Source organism: Ursus arctos, unplaced genomic scaffold, assembly GCF_023065955.2.
Source record: "Ursus arctos isolate Adak ecotype North America unplaced genomic scaffold, UrsArc2.0 scaffold_7, whole genome shotgun sequence".
Lineage (NCBI taxonomy): Eukaryota > Metazoa > Chordata > Mammalia > Carnivora > Ursidae > Ursus > Ursus arctos.
This window is the reverse complement of record NW_026623089.1, coordinates 40467667-40492596: the sequence shown is the minus strand read 5'-3', so window position 1 is coordinate 40492596 and position 24930 is coordinate 40467667. Positions and strand designations below refer to the sequence as shown.

Here is a 24930-nt window from a genome sequence, read left to right as displayed (position 1 = left end):
GCCCAGAGGCCAGATGCAGCCTCTGGGTCTGCATCTGGCTGGATCCAGCTGTTAGTGGTGGAAGAAATGTGCTTATCTATCCACCTCGCTGTACCAATCCCCGTGATGAGACAGAGAAGCCAGCACACACAGAGCCCATTAGAGAGAGGGGGCTTCTGTCACAAAACTCACTGCATAGGACGTCCTCTCCACACCGACACAGGGACCCCTGGAGGGGGAGAGGGCACCCTTGAGAAGTTCCAGATGTCAGGGAGAGGAGTTGCCCATATAACCATTGGATGGGATATTAGCTGTATTTGTATGGACACCTTTTGTCTGGCTATGTTCCCAGCATGACGCTGGCCATTGACCTGTGTCCAATTCTTTAGTCATCCATTGACATTATCATGTTTCTCTTCTGCACATTGCTGATGTGGTAAGTTACACTGATATTTTAAATACTGAATCAGACTTGTATTGTAGGGGTGGTCCCTAATTAGTCCTGATGTACTGTTCTTTTTATATGTTCTCGGATTTCATTTTACAGTGTTCTGTTGAAGGTTTTTAAATAAAGTTTTTTCTTGTTATGTTTTCAACTTTTGGTCTTGATACTACACTTGATCTTAGCCAAAAGGCCGAGAAGCGATCAACTTTTGGTCTTGAGATTTAAAAAGTAATGACACTGATTTTATTGCGGTAATCATTTCACGATATATGCATGTCAAGTCATTATGTTGAATACTTTAAACTTATACACAGGTGTATATCAATTATATCTCCATAATAATGGGGAAAAGTCATTAAGAACATCATCACACCACAACCCTTGCTTGACATGCACACTCCTGTCAATCATAGCTGTATTTACATATGCACATTCATAGGCCCAACATGTTTCTGTACAACCATGTTACATGCACACACCACACTCTGAGACACTCACACACTACGCACATACCAGATGTTCACAAACCTCACATCACACACACAGACACACACACACACCACGTTCTGTCTAGAACAGTGACTACAGCTCTTACCTCCTACACAGACAAAATAACTCTCCCCGGCCATGACTTCATGACAGGAATTTACCACCAGCTAGAATAGAGAGAGGGGTGACAGGTCAGGGATAGTGAATTGGGGGGGGCATGGTGAGAAGCCGCCCCATTCCCCTTCTCACATTTAGCCGACACTCACCAAGTTAGTAATGTCTTCCAGGGACTTGAATCCATTGTCTACGCCATACATTTGATCCTTTCTTTCTACAATGTCATTCAGCTGCAAGAGAGAAGAGGTGTCTTGGGGCCATGGCCAGGGGTTAAGGACACAGAAATCCCCATCCCAGGAGATAGTCTCTTCCCTCATGCTATGTTAGACTCCAAGGGCCAGGCCCCAGTATCAGCCAGCAGCCCACCCTTAGGGAAGGGAAAGGCCTTCCACCTGCACCTCTGCTGGCAGGTTTTACAAACTCATCATTCATTTCTGCAGCGGCTATCTGCTGTGCAGACACTACAGGTGGGTTACAGGAGCATCCTTAGGAAAGCTGCCTGTGAACGCTTTCCACATCTAAGCTCACAGGTGGTACCTGTTACCTGTTCAGAATTACCTGGTCTTTTCTATAGTCTTTTACACCCACGCAATAAACTTTGGCGCCCATATCTCGAGCCTTCTCAGCCTAAGAGAGAGAATCCTTTGAGTATAAAGTACCAAATATATGGAACAAAATGCTGTTTACAATGGGTTGGACTCACTTCAGACTTAGTTTCCTGAAATGCCTTTGGTGTCAGTGGTCCTGTGGTCAGAGCAATAATCAGACTGGCAGCATTGTTGCCTGCAGGGGGAACAGGGAGTGACCCCATTGGTAAAGGCACATGAAAGTACTCTCTTTGCAGGCTGCTGAGGCTACAACACTGCTCCCCGTACCTCCTTCTCCAAGGGAGAAGTGCCCAGACCTCAGCACCTGCCATCACCAGCACCTGGAGGACTAGCAGGCCAGTTCTGAAGGGAGAAGAAGCTTTAGCCAGGATGTTAGATGAAGATGGTTCTGGGCAGAGCACAGCCTTCTCCAGTGCTGGAAACACAGTCACAGGGTGACATCAGCCAGAAGGAAGGAACTGAAGGGAAAGGAGCCAGGGCCAGAAATGTGATGGAGACAAAGTGTGGGCAGCAAGGGGGAAACCCAGCACTTTGTTCTGAAAACAGAATCTTGTCTGCTCTAGGTCCCCTGGCTTTTCTGTTTCCTTGTTCAGGCAGCCCAAGTATAGGTTGAGCACCTCACAGTTACCAAGAACCTAGAGGGTACATGCATGGCCCTATGTTGTTCTGAGACACATCACTGGGGGTGGTTTTCATCTTCACTGCACAGAGGAGGAACCCGTGGCCCAGAGAGGACAGCACCTTGCGCCAAGAGTCAGTGCAATGAGGGTCTGCACCAGACCTCCCTGAGGCCCAGACCTGGCTCTGTCCCCACACCTGCCCACAGTGAAGTCACCAGGCAGCTTACCTCCAGCATTTTCTTGTTCAATCTGCTCATTTGCCTGCAAAGAAATGAAGGAGTGTTGGGGGAGGGCAGTGAGAGGACCCAGGAATACTTTAACTACTCCATAAAACAGAAGTCCTCAGAGCTCTAGATTAAGTACCTTTTTAAATCCTTCATGCATATTTGTGGCTCCAGTAGGCTTTATATTCTTAAGTCTGCTAAGACTATTATGTATTTTGTTTCTAAAAGAAATCAGAAAAGAGGTTGAGGTATAATTTGGAGTTGATATTAAATGTTGCTCCTGTCCTGGAGTCACTGTGTAGTGTGTAGACCTACCTGGCTGGGACAGGACACATGTCAAGTAGCCTGATCATGACCTTCTGCCCTCTGTCCTTGATATTTACAGCCTTGCTCAGGCCTCCTCTGTCCCCCATCAGGTGAGCATAGGGTGGGAGATGATGCTTTGCTGGTCCCATGGGTACGGCTTGGCTTTCTTCGCACTTGTCACTGTCTCAGGCACACAGACCTGGGGGATGCCCAAGGCCCTGCCTTGACAATCCACGGTGAACATGGGGCATACTCATGAATCCCCACTCAGGATGTGACCCAGCTGCTACTGGGTCCCCCAGGAAGGCACACTACCCTCCAACAGGTAAGGCTGAGTTTGGAAAAAGTCATCCTGCTGATTGATACTCCTGCCCTGTCCCATCCTTCCCTGCCCCAGACCCCTGAGGTTGACTCGGTCCCCCAAGCTTCTTTCCCTTCTGGATTGGTGCTAAAGGAAGTAGCAAGCTGCTTCATGATAGCACTAGGGATCCTGAAGAAAAAGGCCACAGGCTGGGGAATCGGCCCTGAGGGCTGTCCGTGCAGGTGGATGAGCAGGGATCCCCTGGCTGCCACGAGTGTGTGGCCAGACAGCTGCTGTGAAGGCAGATTTCAAAGGTGGGACTGGGACACAGGAGGGACTGGGGGTTTAGGCTCAGGCCAATCCCATGAGATGAGCGGAGCTGGCACAGCCAGACTAAGAAAGTGTGGACCCTGAGAAGGCTTCTCACTGTGGGGAGTGGAGATGTTGCTGTAAGGGGATACCTGAGAGCCCCAGGTCCAGCCCTGCCCAGTCCAGCCCTGCCCGGCCCAGCCCAGCCCAGGAAGTGAGGCCTGGGACCCATGGCCAGTTGAGGCCAAACCAGGCACTGTCTGTCCAGCAAAAGCACTTTCCTTCTTTTTGCCACATTTTGGAAAACTTTTGTTTTTTTTTTAACCCTCAATATGGGGGAACTCTCATCTCTTCCTAGTCTCTGGCCTAGGAGCCCCTTGGCCAGGGATATGCTTGCTTGTCCCAATGCCCCCAAGGAAGTGCTGCTTCTCCAGACCTACTCTTAGCTCTGAACTTGGAAGGAATAGAGGCTCCTATCACCCTCAGCTAGACTCCTCTTAAAATCTTACTCCCTCACAAAAACATAATTTCACATCATTTCTACTCCCCTGGGCACACTGCCACTCCTGAACCCTTGCTTGGGGACGACATCACTATGTTCACTCTCCAGAGATGACTGGGAGGCCCTCCCTAAGCCCCCACATAGCTTCTCATATCTGGGACCCAAGCCTCCCACCTTGGAGAAGGCAGAGATTTTCCCCTCCCCAAAGAGCGGCTCTTCCACCAGAGCCCCCTGCCCAGCAGCCTTACTTCTCTCTGGCACCTGCCAGCGTTCCTCCCAATGGATTTGCTTCCTTCCATCTCCAACCCACTCAGGTCTCTCTGTGCTAAACATATAAACACACAAATGCACAAATCCATGCCTCCACTAGTGCTTGGAGCAGCCAGCCCACTCCCTGCTTGTCCTGGAGTCAGACATGAGAGTGCTGTCTCCATGCACTGACATCACCACTCTGTTGCTCCTGGCTTCTCTCCATGGTCCTGAATGGCAGCTCTGTGCTACAAATTCTGAGGCCCATTTCATCCTAAGGGTGCTCACCCTCTCTTTGGTGCTTCACCCTCTCTAAATTGGGTTTCAGTTATTTGTGTCCATGAGAATCTTAACCTCCATGATTTCCCATTCTCAGACTTTTGGGCAAACTGCTGGGTCCACCATGGCTCACCTAGGAGGCAGGCATGTCATACTTCTTCAAGTGCCCTATCCCAGCCTTGTGTTCAGAACCCCACTCATGTGCTCCCTTGTGTCAGACCCACCAAGGGACCAAATCCCCTCCACTGAAAACACCAATACTTTGATGCTGCCCATCCCTTCCTCCCTGGGTCTGATTTGTCTCCCATCCACCCGTCCTCTCACACTGGCCCAGGACATAGAGTGACACACAACACAGGTCACTGTTCATAAAGGACCAGCACATCTGCTCCATACAATCCTGGCAGTCCTCATACATAGCCCATTCTAAGAAAATTAAAGATCGTGGAGGGAAGAACTCAGGACAGCTGTAGTTCAGGGCTTAGAGGGGTGAAGATGGTCTAGCAGCATATAGTCTTCCAGTGTCAGTGCAGCCAGGGCTTAGAGAGGGCTAGGGAGCCAGACCTGGGAGTCAGGGTGCACAGTGAGTGGAACTCAAGCCAGCCCAGCCTGCACTCCATTGGCCTTCCCACTGTGGTTTCAGGGAACCCTTCAGTTTTCTGGCTCTCCCTGAGACCTGGCTTTTCATGTCTGCCACGGGGGATCAAATTAGTGCTTACCTGTCTGAGGTGAGCTTCATAAGGGTGTGGCCCTGTGTGGAGTATGTGATGAAGGACACCCGCGTTTTCAAGCTGGGGAGGAAGCACGTGCTTGTGAGAAGCCATCGACACAGGCCCAAAATGATGCCAATAAAGCTCAAACAAAACAAAACAAAACAAAACAAAACAAAACAAGGCTCACTGCAGCCAGTGAGGGGATCTATGTCAATTTCTACACTTCCCACTATAACTCTTCTGCTTTCCGGCCCATTTCCCAAATACTGGAGGTTCCCATCAATGTAGTGAAAAATATTGAGGCCTGTGAGATGTGTGGCCTCCTTAGAATAGAATGCCAAGATGGCATCCTGCTCCATTCTTATATTCTTAAAGAAAGCATTCCAAAACACACACACAGAGACATACACACATAGAGGCATATGCACAGTACATCACAAGGAGATAAACATCTTCACATTCCTGCATGAGGGGCTTGTCCCTGGCCTCTCTTCTACTGTAACAGTCTTTGGACCTTCATTCCCTTCCCTCCTAACTCCTTCCTCACCTCCTTCTCTTGTCAAAGAAATTATTCTCTTTCTTATCAGGCATTTATATACACCCCTTCCTTTCCATCCTCTGGCTACTGTCTTCTGGTCTGTTGACGCTCAGTATCATTCAGATAAATTGTTACAATAGGTCCCTAGCTGAGCTCTTTATTTGCTCTTGGCTCTTGCTCCAACTCATTTTATCCACTTATTAACAGACTTCTTTTCCTGATGCACATCCTTGATCATGTGAGACCCTTGCTCAAGAATCCTATACCTCCCTATAGCTCCCAGTAGGAAATTCAAGCCCTGTGGCCCAGCATTAAGAGCCCCTATATTCTTGGCTCCAAGTTGACTTGTCCAGCCTCATCTCCCAGTCTTCTCCTGACTAAACCTACTCTATTGCCAAACAGACCATTCACTCCACAAGAAGTCTCCTTGATGCTTCCTGTTACCCTGTCTTCCCCCATTCTTCAAGGACTAGTTCAATTTTCCACATCTTTTAAGTAATTATTTTTGACTTTTTCTCTAGGAATTCTTGTTTTTTCCTTTATATTGCCATGCAAGACTTTTGTCTCTTTCTCTTGGCCATTGGTATCATTTAACCAGGTGTTCAGTTACTGGTCAGCATGCTTTAACTTCCTTTCCAAGCTGGTAAGGTTCTCAGAAGCAGACAGTGTCCCCTTTAATATGGTCTGACTCACAGGCAAGAGCCAGCAAAAGCTGCTGAGAACCAAGGGGACAATTTGACTTTTCTTCTTTCCTGCTTCAGAACACTATTGTGGGCACTGTGCTTCTAGCCTGAGGGACTCCCATGCCCACTGAAGCAAAGCAGCTGTGTATCTTCCTGGCAGAGAAAAACAACCTGCAGCATGGAGAGCCTTACTTTGGAAACTTCTTCACCACATCATCCACAAATATGTAAATGTCCTTCCAACTGTCGTTCACACTGTCTGACTCACTGTCTGACTCACTGTCTGAAAACAGAGACTTGAGTCAGAGGGATGAGGCATATACATTGGGTGGGAAGTTTCTGTCCCCTACGTCCCATAGTCCCTTTAGCAAGCTCCTCCTTATCCCACATAACTGAAGTCTGCCACACACCCTCAGTGACCTCTCTGAGTCAACTTGATGGTGACTTTCATCAGTGTAAATAGTGGGAAGGTTAGATAACCAGACCCATATGCTTGGGACCAAGTGACTTCCAGGGAGGAAGGACTTTGAGTGGCAAACCAGAATGGTTGGTTTGGTTATGGTAGATGGTTATGGTAAGTGTACAAGAAATGAAGGAGGATGCACTTGTTGGAAAACATATTCTGATTCATGTTGGCTGTCTTAGTCCCCCACTTTCCTTTGGAATAGCCATTAACAGCCGTCTGCTCCTCTTCTACTCTTTAAAGGTATATAGTGGAGGTGCAAGACAGGGCTTTTGGCACCACATTCCATTATATACCTCTTGGAAGCAACAGATCCAGCCTCAGAGAGTGACCCAAGCCAGTCCTGTAATCCTCTGTTGGACTCTGGATTCATGGGTATCAGACTATCTTGACATACCTCCTTAGGTTGGGGATCCATTTGTAAGCCTAAGCCTGACCTGCCAACCATCCCTCATGACACACAAAAATTCTGCTCACACCTTCGTTTTCCAGCACTCACAGAGCCGGAAGAGACATTCGCAACAGGAGCCTGCACCTCAGGCCAGGAAGGATGTGCAACTCAGACTATTTTATTTCCCTTCATGCTTCAAAGCTGAGCCACTCTAGACATGAAAGTCCTATTCCAGCACCACTGCAAGAGGAGAGATAGGAGCAGACCTGGGATACTGATGTTCTGTTGACATCATGCCTTGACCAGCAAGGAAAGACACAGATCCTTCATTTCCTTATTTTCAGTTTCTTACTCATCGGCTCCCACTTTAGTTCCTGGATAGTGAAGATGCTGAAGGGGGTTGGAGCCTTATGACATCCCCTTCTGCCTAGATGTGAAGCCCTTAAATGTGCCCTACCAGCCCACGGTTCAAAGATCTTTGCAATCCAACATCTCTATAGTTCTGTACTAATTCAAGTTTATGATTGGCAAATGTGAGGTTCACTAAGTGTCTTGGTCAAGATCCTGCCAGTGTTAAGGGGTGAAACAATCTGTTGCCCTAGCCTGGACTCTTTTTCTGGACCTATGACAGTTCATGTCTTTCCTATGTCATACAAATTCAAGGCACCCATAAGGAGGCCCTTCCTCTTTCCTCCAGTGATGACTACGTCAATAAACATCCTAAACGTCATATTTATGTGTATGATTCTCGCATACCCAAGAGCATCCTTCTCCTCTCTACCATTCTTACTGCCTTCTCTGAGTTTCATCTAAAACTATCAACAGATGATGAGGAAACTAAGGATCGATGATTCCAACTATGTCAGGATTATCATTCATGGAGCACATATATATGAAGCACGTTATATGCATGATTTCCAATTCTGAATCAACCCAATGATATTAGCAGTATTCCCATTTTAGAGATGAAAAAATAGGTTCTCACAGGTCAAGGAATTTGGCAAAATTTCCATGGGTAGCATGGATCTGAACCCAAATCTAGCTGTAAATCTCATGCTCTCCCCATTGGACTTGGGAGACTGGGGTGGTACTGCTGTGCCAACAATTGCTAGGAGTATAGCAGTAGACTCTGACAACTTACCCACAATACTGACTTTCTCACGGAAGTGACATGCTAAACCGCAAGGAAGACAATTCCTTTCTTAACTAATGGTAACACTTCCCACTTTCCTTCTCATTACTATTCTCCCCTGCTTTCCCCCAGAGTGAAGATGATCTTCCAAAGAAGATTCACAGGAAACAAGAGTCTTCAACCCACCTACCTGCCCTGGGAAAGTTTCTAGTTTATGATTATTTGAAGGAATGTCTAGCTTCTAGAACACAGAAGAATATGAGTGCTCATGGGCAGTGGGAAAAACCACAGGGATCTACAGGTCCTTAGGAGAGAGGCAGTATGGAACACTGGAGTATGGAGCAATCACATAGAGTTCCAGCATACAGAGCTTCAATCACGTTTTAGCACCCCACACTTAAATGAGAATGGAGAGATGGGGATCACCAGATATTTGAGTGCATCTCTAATGTTGAAGCTTAAGTCCAAAATATCTTAGTGATATCACTATGCTGGGGGAATGGAAAAAGTGGGGAAGATTCATGTAGGACAGCTGAACTATAAGAAAGCTAAATTCTCTCCTTTCATAGTCAGAAGTCAATAGAGAATGCGTAAACCTCAAACAGCAAGAAGCAGCAACTGTATCAGCATGCTATTAGAAATTAATTTAGCTAATTACATTAACTAAATTAATTTAATTTCTAATTAAAATAAGAAAAATCTACAAGATTTGTAATGGCTGCTTCTGAGAAATGGGATCAAATGTGGGGAGGAGGGGCACAGGATCCTCAATTTTTTGTTGTGAGGTTTGCAATATGTTTGGTTTTAAATTTATGTTCAAGAATTTCTTGACAAATTAAAAAAATGAAAGTACAAACAAAAACTAGTAGCATGGAGGAGGTCAACAACAGGGCAGATTCTGAAACTCCAAGCCTTCATTCGCCAGTAGTAACATCATAAAAAAAATAACCAGAAGCTTTCTGTACCAACTTTCTGCTTGTAGGAGCTCTACAAAATAATCAAAGGTTTATAGCAATAAAGTAAATGCCCAATCAAGAAACAGCCACCTTCAAAATGATAGGAAAGGTTTGTGGCATTTTTAACCATCCTTCCCTCACTCTCCTTCTAGCATGGTGGCAGTTTGGTCTTGATTAATAGCCCAGTTCCAAGCTCTCCTTGAACCAGAAAGAGCAGTGTAGACCTTACTTACAATTATTGTGTACATCTCTCTCTCTTTTTTTAAGATTTTATTTATTTATTTGACAGAGAAAGACAGCCAGTGAGAGGGGGAATACAAGCAGGGGGAGTGGGAGAGGAAGAAGCAGGCTCCCAGCGGAGGAGCCTGATGTGGGGCTCGATCCCGGATCGCCGGGATCACGCCCTGAGCCTAAGGCAGACACTTAACGACTGCGCTACCCAGGCGCCCCTGTGTACATCTCTTCTAACTGTCTGGGTCCATCTGACCCTGGCTGGGGTCAATTAGAATGTTCAAAAGCAGTTGTGGACACAGGTACATTTAAAAAGCCACAGGGGCACCTGAGTGGTGCAGTCAGTTGAGTGTTTGACTCTTGATTTTGGCTCAGGTCATGATCTCAGGGTCATGAGACCGAGCCTTGCATTGGGTTCTGCACTCAGCATGGAGTTGCTTGAGTGTCTCTCTCCCACTCCCTCTGCTCCTCCCCCCTGTGGACTTTCCCTCTCTACTTCTCTCTCACTGTCTCTCAAATAAATAAATAAATAAATAAATCTTAAAAACAAACAAACAAACAAACAACCCTGTCTGAAGCATGCTTAGAAATATCCCCAAGAAACCTTAAGCTTTCACTTTGGGCTGATCTCTAGGCTTTGAGCAAGCCTAACAAAGTGGTAAAGGAATGCCCAGCAAAGAACCATTTGTAAAGGCTGGTTGATGTGTTTGTTCTCTGTGTTTTGTTTTAAATTTTTGTGCTGTTTTATGTTTGTTCTAGCTCTTGGCATTCAAGGAAATCTCTGTCAAAATCTTAGCTGAATATAAGCTAAAGGAACAAAAACTCCAGTAATCACTTACAGCAAGGATATTCTTATAATCTTTGCAAAAAATGTTTGGAAAGCTCTCAAAAGAAATGGAAATCTACACACTTCTACAATAGATAACAAAAGCAAAAGCAGACCAGTACCTATGGGGAATTCTCATTTCTAGAATACCACATTAAATTGATAAAACACCCAATTTTCAACAAAAGTAAATCACAAAATGTACAAAGAAATAGGAGAAAATGGCTCATTCAAAGGAACTAAATATAAATTCAAAGAAACCATTCCTGAGGAAGCCAGGGCATCCGACTTAGTAGACAAAGGCCTAAAGCAACTATCTTAAATATGCTGAGAGGTAAGGGAAAAATAAGGACTAAGAAATAAAGGAAATAAGGAAAATGATATATGAACAAAATGAGGATATCAACAAAAACCTAATTATTAAAAAAATCCAGAAATCTGAAGGTGAAATGTGCAATAATTTTATTGAAAAATTTATTAGAGTGGCTCGATAGCAGATTTCAGCATACATAGCAAAAAATTAGGGATGCTGAGGATAGGACAATGAAAATTTTTAAGTGTCAGAAGTAGAAAAAAGAATGAAGAAAAGTGATAAGCATCTTTGGGACCTATATGAAACCATCAAGCAGATCAACATATATATTGTGGGAATCCTAGAAAGAGATAAGAGAAAAGAGCAGAAACATTATTCGAAAAAACAGCAGCTAAACATGTCCCAAATTGAATATTATTCAGCCATAAAAAAGACTGAATTCTTGCCACTTGCAACAACATAGATAGATCAAGACAGTATGATGCTAAGTGAAATAAGTCAGGCAGACAAAGAAAAATAGCATATGATTTCACTCATATGTGGAATTCAAGAAACAAAAAAACATAAAACAAATGAAGGAAAAGAAGAGCCAAATCAAAAAACAGAATCTTAACTATAGAGAATAAACTAATGATTACCAGAGGGAAGATGGGTGGGGGGATGGGTGAAATAGGTGAAGGGGATTAAGAGTACACTTATTTTGACGAGCACTGAATAAAGTATAGAATTGTTGAACCACTATATTGTACACCTGCATCTAATATAACACTGTATGTTAACTATACTGGAACTAATTTTTTTTAAAAGTCCAAGATTAGATAAAATATATAAATCAACAAATCCAAGAACCTCGACTAACTTCAATTGTAATAAACTAACGACCCATTCTAAGACACATTATAATAAAACTGTTGAAAGACAAAGACAACAAGAGAATCCTGAGCAGGAAGAAAGGCTTGTAACATACAAGTAGTCTTTAGTAAGGTTGTTTCTCATCAGAAACCTGGGAGGCCAGAAGGTAGTAGAGGGAATATTTAGAGTGCAAAGGAAAAAAAAAGTCAAGTGAGAATGCCAAATTCTATAAAACTGTCCTTCATAGGTGAGGGAGAAATAAAGACATTTTCAGATAAACAAAAGCCTAGGGAGTTCATTTCCATTGAACCTGTCCCACACTTACTGTTAAAGGAACCATAGTCCAGTGATGGGTATTAAGGAGGGCATGTATTACATAGAGCACTGGGTGTTATACGCACACAATGAATCATGGAACACTACATCAGAAACTAATGATGTACTGTATGGCGACTAACATAACATAACATAACATAATAAAATAAAAAAAAATAAAAAATAAAAAATAAAGGAGTCATACAAATTAAAATAGAAGGATATGAAACAATAACTTGAAGCCATATGAACATAAAAAGATAAAGATTTATCTTTCTGATAAAGATAAATACAAGAGCAAATATAAAAGCTAGCATTATTATAACCCTGGTTTATAACTGAACATTTATTCTCTACAGAATTCAAAAGAAATGCATTAAAGTCATGATAAATCTATGTTATCAGGCACACAATGTGTAAAGATGCAATTTGTGACATTGACACAAAGGGGGGGGTTGCAGCAGTAAAGGAGTAGAGTTTTTGTGTGTAATTAAAGTTAAGATGGCATTAATTATAATTAGATTGTTATAGCTTTACCATGCTACAGTTAATGCTCATGTAATCATAGAGAAAATATATCTATAATAGAATATTCACAAAGGAAATAAGAGGGTAATCAAAACTTGATTATTTTATTTTGTAGTAATAAGTGTTGATTCTCTTCTCAGAAGTAGGCAGAAAAAGAGAAAATAAGAGGCAAAAATCTAGAAAACATACATAAAATAAATAGCAAAATGGCAGAAGTCCTTCTATATAGTAATTTTTTAAAAATGTAAACAGATTAAACTATCCAGACCAAAGGGATAGATTGGCAGAATGAATGAAAGAAAGATCTAAGTGTATGCTATCTACAAGAGACTCACTTTAGAGGTAAGGACACAAACAGGTTGAAAGTGAAAGTACAGAAAGGTATTCAAGGCAAACAGAAACCCAAAGAGAGCTAGAGAAACTATATTAGACAAAAGAGACATTAAGTAAGAAACTGTTATAAACGGCAAGGAAGGACATTATATATTCATAAAAGGGTAAAATAATCAAGAAAATAAAAGTTATAAACCGATATGCACCAAACGTCAGAGCTCCAAAAGTTATGAGGCTAACATTGACAGAATTTAAGAGGGAATTAGAAATCTCCACAACAAAGATTGAAGACTTCAATATTCTACTTTCAATAATGCATTGAACAACTAGACAAAATATAAGGAACTAGATAAATAAGGGAATCAAAGATGTGAACAACAGTATAAGCTAGTTGTACCTAACAGATACGTAGAGAACACTCTATGTGACAAGAGCAAAATGCATTTTCCTCAAGTGTTTGTGGAATATTCTCCAGGGCAGATTACATGTTAGGCCAGAAAACAAGTCTTAACAAATTTAAAACAATGGAAATAATTCAAAAAGAAATAGAAACCATAAAAATAAATCATACAGAAATCCTGGTGCTAAAGAATACAATGATTTCGCTGAAGTGTTCAACAGAGGAGTTCAATAGTAGACTAGAAGAAGCAGAATAAACTGTCAGTGAACTAGAAGATAAGGCATTTGAAATTATCCAGTCAAAGGAGCAAAAAGAAAAAAAAAGAATGGAAATGATCAACAAAATGTTCTTTATTACAACAAACAACAAATTTTCAACTATAAGAACAAGTTAAATGAATTACTGTATACCATTCTTGGTTAACACTGTGCAAATACTCAACATTTTAGAGTTAAAGAATGGATTATTATGGGTAAATACATGCCCAGAATATCTGTTATGAACTTACATATAGGTCTATATATATGCAAAGCTCTACAATAAAATCTTGATCATGGTGAAAAAAAAAAAGGGTCAAGGAAAGCCTACAGGACTTATAAGAAATCAACAAAGGAAACAATATGGACATTACAGAAATACCAATGGGGAAGAGAGAAAGAGACAGAAAGTATACTTAAAGCAATAATGGCTAAAAGATTCTCAAACACAGGAAAAGAGATGAGAAATCCAGATTCAAGAGGTGCAATGAACTCCAAATACATTAAGCCTAAAAAGGGCTACACCAAGACACATTATATTTAATTTTAAAAAGTCAAAGACAAAGAGAATTTTGAAAGTAGCAAGAGAAAAATGCAGTCACATACAAGGGAACCTATCAGAAAACTGTCAGAAGATGTCTCAACAGAAACTTTGCAGGTCAGGAGAGAATGGAATGATATATTCAAAATAATGAAAGAAAAAATTGTCAACCAGAATACTATACTGAACAATGTTGTTTTTCTGAAATGAAATATGGTAAAGACTTTCCTGAATAACAACAAAAGAAGATAAGGGAGTTCATCATTGCTCGACTTGCCTTATAAGAAATGCTATAGGGAGTTGCTCAAGTATAAATAATAGAACGCTAATTAAAATCATAAAAACATGACAACATGGGTATAAAACCCATTGGTAATAGTAAATATATATTCAAAGTAGTATTTTCTAGTATTATAATAGTGGTTCATAATTCACTTACAAGTCTAATTTAAACAAAACAGATGAATATAGAGGAAGGGAAGGAAAAATAAAGTAAGATAAAAACAGGGAGGAAAACCATAAGAGACTCTTAACTCTAGGAAATAAACTGTGGGTTGCTGGAGGGGAGGTGGGTGGGGGGAGGGGTTAATCGGGTGATGGGCATTACGGAGAGCACTTGATGTAATGAGCACTGGGTGTTATATGCAACTGATGAATCACTAAATTCTACCCCTGAAACTAATAATACACTATATGTTAACTAAATTGAATTTAAATAAAATTTTTTTAAAAAGTTAAAAACCAGACATAATATAATTATTCATAACCATGATAATTTGTTATTGGATACACAATATAAAAATGAATAAGTTGTAATATCAAAAACCTAAAGTGTGAGGGAAAGAAGTAAAAGTGTAAAATTTAGTAATGGTATCAAAGTTAAGTTGTTGTCAGCTTAAAGTAATATTATATTTTATGTAAGTCTCATTGTAACTATAACAACAACAAAATACAGTTGACCTTTGAACCACACAGGGGTTAGGGGTGTTGATCCCTCAATGCAGTTGAAAATCTGCTTTGTTAAAAAGAAAACCACAAGCACAAAATAGCATCACTTACATTAAAGCCTCAAGTCAGTAAATCACGACTTAGTATCTAACCTAACTCTGTTTCAGCCCCCTAGAAATGTAACCTTTAATCAATCACTATGAGGATTCCTGGTCAGCACTGATAGATCCCTTCTGTTCCCCTTAGCAGGGCAACCTTGCCTAAAAGAATGGATTCTTTGCTAATGATTTCCTTTTTTCCCCCCTTAATCAGAATATTTATTAGTCAAGAAAAAAGACCCAGGCTGCACCCCACTCCCATTCCCAAGTCACCTGCTTAATCAAGGGACAGGATTTAGAGAAACCAGAGGTCTCAAATAAGCCAGAACGTATCTGGGGAAGAACAGTCATTCATTTCCTAGACCTGACACTGTAATTATATATGTTTTCCAGGGAGAGGGACCAATCAGAGTAGTGGATGGCCCAGCTGAGGGGAAACAGGATGGCCCTTCTTTGTCATAGCTTGGGTTCAGAGAAGGGTTGGAATAAACAGGTATTTAAAAAGAGAGAAGATGACGAGAGGCAGGGGGTGCAGGAAGGTCAAGGGCTAGTTTCACCCAGATCACACAGGATTGTACAAAGATCCAAGGTAGCACCTTGAGTTCTCGGGCTGGAACTGGGAGTTGAAGGCCACGTCCTTTCTACATTTAAAAACCTCTGTTTTTCTGTAGCCATTTGGGGCTCCCCTCTACTTGCTAGATGGGGTGCTGCCTGATTCATGAATTGATTAATAAAGCCAATTAGATTTTTAAAATTTACTTGGTCGAATTTTGTTATTTAACAGCATATAACATTTGACTCACCTAAAAGTTAACTACCAATAGCCTACTGTTGACCGGAAGCCTTATTGATAACATAAACAGTTGATAAACACATATTTAGTGTTTATATGTATTATACATTGTATTCTTAGAATAAAGTAAGCTAGAGAAAAGAAAATGTTAAGAAAATCATGAGGAAGAGAAAATACAATTATAGTACAACACTGTATTTATCAAAAAACATCCACATATAAGTGGAACCACACACTTCATACCTATGTTGTTCAAGGGTCAACTGTAGTAGTTACACAAAAAAAAATTATGAGAGTCAAAGCACACTGCTACAGAGAGTCATCAAATCACAGCAGAAGACAACAAGAAGGAAGGAACGATGAATTTATCAAGCAGTCAGAAAACAAAATGGCAATATAAATCAATTAAATTCTCCAATCAAAAGACACAGAATGGCTGAGTGGATAAAAAACCAAAACCAGGGGCGCCTGGGTGGCACAGCGGTTAAGCGTCTGCCTTTGGCTCAGGGCGTGATCCCGGCATTATGGGATCGAGCCCCACATCAGGCTCCTCCGCTATGAGCCTGCTTCTTCCTCTCCCACTCCCCCTGCTGTGTTCCCTCTCTCGCTGGCTGTCTCTATCTCTGTTAAATAAATAAATAAAATCTTAAAAAAAAAAAAACCAAAACCAAAAATAACCCAGACCCACTAATAGGCTGTCTACAAGAGACTTATGTTAGCCTTATAGACACACATCTTGAGAGTAAAGAGATGATAAAAGATATTTCAAGCAAATGGCAACCAAAAGAAAAGAGTTGTAGCTATACTCATATCAGACAAAATAGACTTTAAGTTGAAAATGGCCAAGAGAGACAAAGAGGGTCATTATATAATGACAAAGGGGTCAATCCATCAAGATGATATAATAACTATATTTATTTATGCCCCAACATCAGAATACCTAAATATATAAATCAAACACTAACAGAAATAAAAGGGGAAATAAACAGCAATACAATAGTAGTTGGCCCAGGACTTTAATACCCATGTTCAACAATGGATATATCATGCAGACAGACGACTAATAGGTAAACAACAAATTTGAATCACACTATAGAACAAAAGGCCCTAAACGACATATACAGAACATTTCATCCACAAACAGCAGTATACACATTCCTCTCAAGCACACAAGGAATATTTTCTAGGATTGATCATGTTAGGACACAAAAGAAGTCTTAATACATTTAAGAACACTGAAATCATACCAAGGATCTGGTCTAATCACAGTGGTATGAAACTAGTAACCAAGCAGGAGGAAAACTGGAAAATTCACAAATATGTGGCAGTTAAACAAACACTTCTGAATAATCAGTGGATCAAAGAAGAAATTAAAATGAAAAAAAAGTATCTTGAGACAAATGAAAATGGAAACACAACATACCAAACGTTATGAAATGCAGCAAAAGCAGTTCTGAGAGGGAAGTTTGTAGCAATAAATACATCAAGAAAAAAAGAAAGATTTCAAATAAACAATCTAACTTTCAAATGAGTGAATCAGAAAAAGAATAAACTAAGCCCAGATTTGGTGAAGAAAGGAAATAATAAAGAATAGAACACAAATAAATTAAGAGAACAGAAAAAGAATAGAAAAGATTAAGACTTGGTTCTTTGAAAAGATAAAGTTGACAAACCTTTAGTTGGACTAACACAAGAAAAAATAGAAAAGACCCAAATTAATAAAATTATAAATGAAAGAGGAGACTTTACAACTGATACCACATAAATACAGAAGAACATATGAGATTACTATGAACAACTATATGCCAACCACTGGACAACCTAGAAGAAATGGATAAATTCCTAGAAACATACAACCTACCAATATTGAAACAAGAAAAAATTGAAAACCTGAAGAGACCAGCAATGAGTAAGGAGATTGAATTAGTAATCAAAACCCTCCCAACAAGGAAAAACCCAAGACTAGATGGCTTTACTAATGAACTTTACCAAATATTTAGAGAATTAATGTCAATCCTTCTCAACCTGTTCCAAAAATTGAAGCAAAGGGAACACTTGTAAACTCATTTTATGAGGCCATTTAATTCCCTTGATACCAAAACCAGATAAGGACATTATCAGAAAAGAAAACTACAAACTAAATCTCTGATAAACAAACAAACAAACAAAATTCTCAACATTATACTAACAAACCAAATTCAGCAACACATTAATAAGATAATACACCATGATCAAGTAGGATTCATCCCTGGGGTGCAAGGATAGCTCAACATATGCAAATCAATAAGGGGGAAATATCACATTAACAGAATGAAAGATAAAAACCACATGATCATCTCAATAGAGGCAGAAAAAGCATTTGATAAAATTCAACATCCATTTATGATAAAAACACTCAAGCAAGCTGAGGGCTTCAGAGGGGAGGGGGGTGGGAGAATGGGATAGGCTGGTGATGGGTAGTAAGGAGGGCACGTATTGCATGGTGCACTGGGTGTTATATGCAACTAATGAATCATCAAACTTTACATCAAAAACCAGGGATGTACTGTATGGTGACTAACATAATATAATAAAAAATATTATTGTAATAAAAAAAAGAAATTAGGTATATAAAAATAATATGCCTAATATAATAAAGGCCATGTATGAGAGTCCACAAGTAACATCATACTCAATGGTAAAAGTTTGAAAGAAATTCTTTGAAGATAAGGAACAAGATAAAGATGTTTACTCTCATTACTCCTATTCGGTAGAGTACTGAAAATTGTAGCCAGGAAGGAGAAAGAAATAAAAGGCAACAGAATTAAACAGGAAGAAATAAAATTGGCTCTATTTGCAGATGACATATTTTATATCTAGAAAATCCTGAAGACTACACACACACAGACACAAACACACACACACACACACACACACAAACTCTGAGAGCCAATCAACAAATTCAGAAAATTGGCAGGATATAAAATCAACATACAAAAACCAGAAGCATTTCTAATACATACACAATGAATTATCTGAAAAAAAAAAAAAAGGAAAACAGTCCTACTTACAATAGCATCAACAATTAATACTAAGAATAAATTTAACAAAGGTGAAAGATCTTTACACTTAAAATTAGAAGACATTGATGAAAGAAAGTGAAGAAAACACAAATAAAGGTAAAGAAATCCTGTGCATTTAATGGAAGAATTTATATTTTAACAATATAAATATCCAAATAACCCAAAGCCTTTAAAATTCAATGTGATCCTTATTAAGATTCCAGTAGCATTTTTCACATATATTGAAAAAACAATTCTAGACTGTGTATGGAACCACAAAAGATCCCAGATGGCCAAAGCAATCCTGAGAAAGAAACTAAAGCTGGAGGCATCCCAGTTACTGATTTCAAGCTATATCACAAAGCTAGAGTAGTAAAAACAGCAGGGTACTGGCACAAAAACAGACACATTGACCAATGGGATAAAATCAAGAATCTGAGAAACCCATGCACATATGGTTAGTTAATATTCAACAAGGAAGCCAAGAATATTCAATGCAGAAAAGACTATCTTTTTAATAAACGGTTCTGAGAAAATTGGATATTCTAAATAAAAAAATGAAACTAGACCCTTATATCAGTTACAAAAATTAACTCGAAATGGAGTAAAGACTTAAACGTAAGCTCTAAAAAAAATAAAATTCCTAGAAGGAAACATAGGAAAAACGTTTCTTGACTTTAGTCTTGGGAATAATTTTTTAGTTATGACATCTAAAGATAAGCATCAAAAGCAAAAATAAACAAGTGGGACTACATCAAAATAAAAAGGCTTTGCATGGAAAAAAAAAGATCAGAAAATGAAAAGATGACCTATAGAATGGGAGAAAATATTTGCAAATGACATATCTGCTAAAGGGTTAATATACAAAGTACATAAGGAACTCATAAAGTCAATCACAAAAAAACAAATAATCCAATTTAAAAATGGGTGTAGATGGGGGCGCCTGGGTGGCACAGCGGTTAAGCGTCTGCCTTCGGCTCAGGGCATGATCCCGGGGTCCTGGGATCGAGCCCCACATCAGGCTCCTCCACTGGGAGCCTGCTTCTTCCTCTCCCACTCCCCCTGCTTGTGTTCCCTCTCTCGCTGGCTGTCTCTATCTCTGTCAAATAAATAAATAAAATCTTTTGAAAAAAAAAAATGGGTGTAGGGCCTAAAGAGATAATTTTCCAAAGATACTCACATGTCCAAAAGTTACAAATTAATAATCAAAACCTCAATTTTCAACAAAGAAAAGTCACAAAACATACAAAGAAACAGCAGAACATTGTTCATTCAGAGGAACTAAGTAAATTTACAGAAATCATCTCCAAGAAAGCCAAGACCTCATACTTACTAGACAAAGACTTAAAACAACTATTTTAAATATGCTAGGAGGCAAAAATCAAGCAATCCAATTTAAAAATGGGTAAAAATACCCGAAGAGACATTTTCTTCCAAAGAAAATATTCAAATGGCCAAGAATAACAGGATGAGGTGCTCAGCATCACTAATAATTAGGGAAATTCAAAACAAAACCACAATGAGATATCACCTCACATCTGTTAAAATGGTTACCATCAGAAAGACCAGTGATAACAAATATGAATAAAGATGTGAAGAAAATCTCCCTGATATATTTAAAAAAAACAAATTGAAGATAGTATACTTAGAGGGTGGGTCAACCCTTTGATATCATTCAGACTGCAATCCAGTTTTTCAGTAATAAAAACAGTGGTACTCATCTTACAAATTGAGTCTTTATAAGGACAGGAAGGTTCTATAGAAGTGATTCAAAGCCCACTCATCTCTTTTTTTTAACCAATCCTAAGAGAGTACAGAGTACTAGCTACCAATCCCAGGAGAGAACTCTAACTCTTCTGATCAGTGCATCATGGTATAGTATTGGAATGGTATCACCAAGGAAAACACAATAATCAAGCACTGGATGGAACAATACTTTACTAACATAAAGAGACAGAACAGGATCAGCTTCACTAGTGGGCCTTAGTCCCCATGCCCAGTGGGTATCTCCTAGTGGCTGAGGCAGGGCATTTGGCCTAAGCACACTGCTCCTGCCACAGTGGAAGGAACCTTGCCTCTTTCCACAGAAGATAGGTGTAACAGTGGATTGGCCAGGTACCATATGATGTATATCCTTTAAAAAGAGACAAAAGAATATTCTGAAAGTTAAACAAGGAGCCATATACCCTTACTCAAAGTGATAAGTCTGACCAGCTGTATGATGGGCTCTTTGCCTCTTTGTAAAAACATGTTCTAGGCTCAAGGTTTATTTTTATGTGGTTGAATGGGTATAAAAGACTGCACACATGAGACTGCCTTTTCCAAACAACTTCCAAGTAAGATAAATATGGAAATACTAATTACTCAACCTAGGTTTATCTACATTGGGCTTCTTATTACAGAGGAACTAAAGCTACTTGGGTTTGTTAATAAACATGTCTTATGCCACACTGAAAAATTTACAATGAGGAAGAATATACTTCCAGAAATGATGAAATGTATTCATAAATTTGCCAATCTTCAGAAAGCTGATATAACAGTCCATAACAGCTCACCTTTTAGTTTTCCACATAATTAAGGTTTCCAAGGGCAAATAATTTAAATCAATATATGCAATTAAAACTATCAGAAATAATAAGAGAAATGACTCTACAGGGAGAACACAACGTAATTTTGGTAGGAAAAGGTATGAGGTATGAAAATGAAATTTTGTTAATGGAAAAGAGAGTAATTTCATTCTGAAGAGAATGGTCATTTTAGAATGAAAAAAAAAAGAGGAATAGGAGATAAAAACCAAATGGAAATAGAAAGCAGAAAGCAAAAGAAAATCTTACTTGGTCAAGCTGGTGAAAAATGAATGAATTTATTATAAGGGTTTTAAAAATAAGCTTTAATGTCAATGGTATACCTATATAAAATTAAAATGTAATCCTCTTTCTTTTGTTGAACAGAAAACGTTTTCTTACACTATTGGTGTGCTCTTAATAAGAGATTATGAAAAGTTGTTCTTTACCCCTGTAATCTATCTTGAAAGCAAATATATTTTGTCTTACCAAAATAATTTCTTGTGCTTCATGTTGTCATTATCAGGTCTTTGATTACTGAGTCTTCTCTATTAAGAGAGCTAAGCTTTTTTTTTTTTTTAATAACTATGTAACTTTTTTAGTTTGCCTTAGAAATCTTTGTCACTTTACTTGAATAGATAACCCAGATCACCTTTTGATATTTTTTATAAACTTCCCATAAAAATTCTAAAAGAAGTCTTTTTTAATCTTAAATAACTTTGGAATATTTAAGAAGGTCCCTGGAACATCTCAAAAGATTTTTCTCTCTCCTTATAAAAGAGACATGTTAGACTCATTAGGTTAATTTAACATGTCAAAAATTACATGGGAAACATTGTCAAATAATAAGTGATGCTAAACCTTCTTTAGGTTATATTTGTATGGCTATATGTTACTGATATGTGTTCCAGAAATTGTATGAAATTCCTAGAAATCTGATATGTCTTGGTTTAATGTTATCAGTCATAATTCTAATTATTATCTTAAAATGTATGTCAGAAAAAATAAAATTTTCTTGTCAATTTCATTGTAACGGACTCTCATAAAAACTTTCACATTGGCTACTTTTAAGTCTTTTGACATTTACAGTTATTGTTTTACTCTGATGCTTTTGCAAAAATGCTTCCTCTTCAAAGAAATTCATAAAAGGGACTGACAAGTACAGGTTTCTGATAACTTTAAGATCATATCTTGAGCTGGCCATACTACAAGAATTGTTTGAACTCTAACGGAGAAACTGATAGATTCATGAAACTGTTAACAAGAATTAAGTACATGGGACCAAAAGAACTGATAAGGATGATTATAATTTTAAATGACTTTGAAACATTGCTGTTTCATCTACTTTTTTTGTTTTCCAGAGTTAAGAAGCCCCTTTTCTCCTTTCTTTTAACCCATCTATAAAATAGTAATTTGGTAAAGCAAACTTTTTACAACAAAAATGGAATACCCTGAACTTTGTATAACATGGGTGTTAGGATTGCCAACCCCCTGCACAGTTGAAAATTCACATATAACTTTTGCCTCTCCTCAAAATTCAATTTTGTTTTACACTGTGATTTAAAAGTAAGATAGAAGTTGCCAAATGACTAGAAGTGAAGGGAAGGTGGAGGAAAGATGCAGGAAAGGCTGGAATAGCAGGGTTCTGGTCTGTTCCTGGCACTCCTCACTCCAGGACCTATGTGAAGCTCAGATCATTGACGTCCCGAACTGAGAGGCATAAAGAAACCAGTTGTGGGGAGGGATTCTTGCCAAAGTGGTGGGTCCAGTCACTGGCCAGAGTTGGCCAAGGACCAAAGAATAAGGACCACTGGGATGGGGCTGTAAGAGAACACCGGGGGCAGGATAGTACCAGGCAGAAGTCTGGACCTCAGAGCAGACAGCAAGAGGGTGCTGTCCATGGTGCTGAAAACTCTCTGAGCAGGGTAAATAATATCACCAGGAAACTGAAGGCTTAAGGCTTGTCAGAATTTCCTGCAAGTAGGAACTGCATTAGAACCACATAAGGGGTTTGAGAAGTTCTTTGTAGCTCTTGGATACCAGTCTTTTATCTGTAGTGTCATTTGCAAATATCTTCTCCCATTCCGTGGGCTGCCTCTTAGTTTTTCTGACTGTTTCCTTGGCTGTGCAGAAGCCTTTTATCTTGATGAAGTCCCACAAGTTCATTTTTTCTTTTGTTTCTTTTGCCTTTGGAGATGTGTCATGAAAAAAGTTGCTGTGGCCGATGTCGTAGAGGTTGCTGCCTATGTTCTCCTCTAGGATTTTGATGGATTCCTGTCTCACATCTAGGTCTTTCATCCATTTGGAGTTTACTCAATACACAAGAAACAAATAAACAAATCATAAAATGGGCAGAAGATATGAACAGACACTTTTCCAATGAAGACATACAAATGGCTAACAGACACATGAAAAAATGTTCAAAATCATTAGCCATCAGGAAAATTCAAATCAAAACCACACTGAGATACCACCTTACACCAGTTAGAATGGCAAAAATGGACAAGGTAGGAAACAACAATTGTTGGAGAGGATGTGGAGAAAGGGGATCCCTCCTACATGGTTGGTGGGAATGCAAGTTGGTACAGCCACTGTGGAAAATAGTGTGGAGGTCTCTTAAAAAGTTAAAAATTAAGCTACCCTATGATCCAGCCATTGCACTACTGGGTATTTACCCCAAAGATACAGACGTAGTGAAGAGAAGGGCCATATGCACCCCAATGTTCATAGCAGCATTGTCCACAATAGCTAAATCATGGAAGGAACTGAGATGCCCTTCAACAGATGACTGGATTAAGAAGATGTGGTCCATATATACACTGGAATATTACTCAGCCATCAAAAAGAACAATTTCTCAACATTTGCTGCAACATGGATAGGACTGGAAGAGATAATGCTAAGTGAAATAAGTCAAGCAGAGAAAGACAATTATCATATGGTTTCACTCATTTATGGAACATAAGAAGTAGGAAGATCGGTAGGAGAAGAAAGGGAAGAAGAAAGGGGGGGGGTAAACAGAAGGGGGAATGAACCAAAAGAGACTATGGACTCTGGGAAACAACCTGAGGGCTTTGAAGGGGGGGGAATGGGATGGGCTGGTGGTGGGTATTAAGGAGGGCACGTATTGCATGGTGCACTGGGTGTTATGTGCAAGTAATGAATCATGGAACTTTACATCAAAAACTAGGGATGTACTGTATGGTGACCAACATAATATAATAAAAAATATTATTATTAAAAAAAAGAACCACATAAGGGGGTCAGGTGGAGCAAGGGACCTAGAGAGATGATTAAAAGTGCTCTGTCTTCTCCCAGACTTTGCTTGGAAGGAGGGCTCCCATATTCCTGGGTAGAAACCAAGGAGTGCTATTCAGTACCACCAGCTAACCGATTTTGCCACTGGAGCTCTGTGAGCTCCATAAAGAGGGCACGTGATGTGATGAGCACTGGGTGTTACACGTAAATAATGAATCATTGAACACTACATCAAAAACTAATGATGTACTATATGTTGGCTAATTAAATTAAAATAAAAAAAAAACCAAAACCAAAACCAAGGAAGGAAGGAAGGAGTGGGTGTCATTC

The 24930-nt window shown here is 39.5% G+C and overlaps 1 long non-coding RNA gene and 1 pseudogene across 1 annotated transcript; both read right to left on the bottom strand.

Annotated features, from left to right (window-relative positions):
- Nucleotides 1-535: 535 nt before the first annotated feature.
- On the bottom strand, nt 536-626 carry LOC125282785 (U2 spliceosomal RNA; annotated as a pseudogene).
- A 388-nt stretch (nt 627-1014) lies between these two features.
- On the bottom strand, nt 1015-1663 carry LOC125282780 (uncharacterized). Its single transcript, XR_007190055.2, has 3 exons — nt 1589-1663; nt 1180-1260; nt 1015-1080 (listed from the first exon to the last, which is right to left on the bottom strand). It is a non-coding gene; the product is annotated as an uncharacterized LOC125282780 (long non-coding RNA).
- Nucleotides 1664-24930: the final 23267 nt, after the last annotated feature.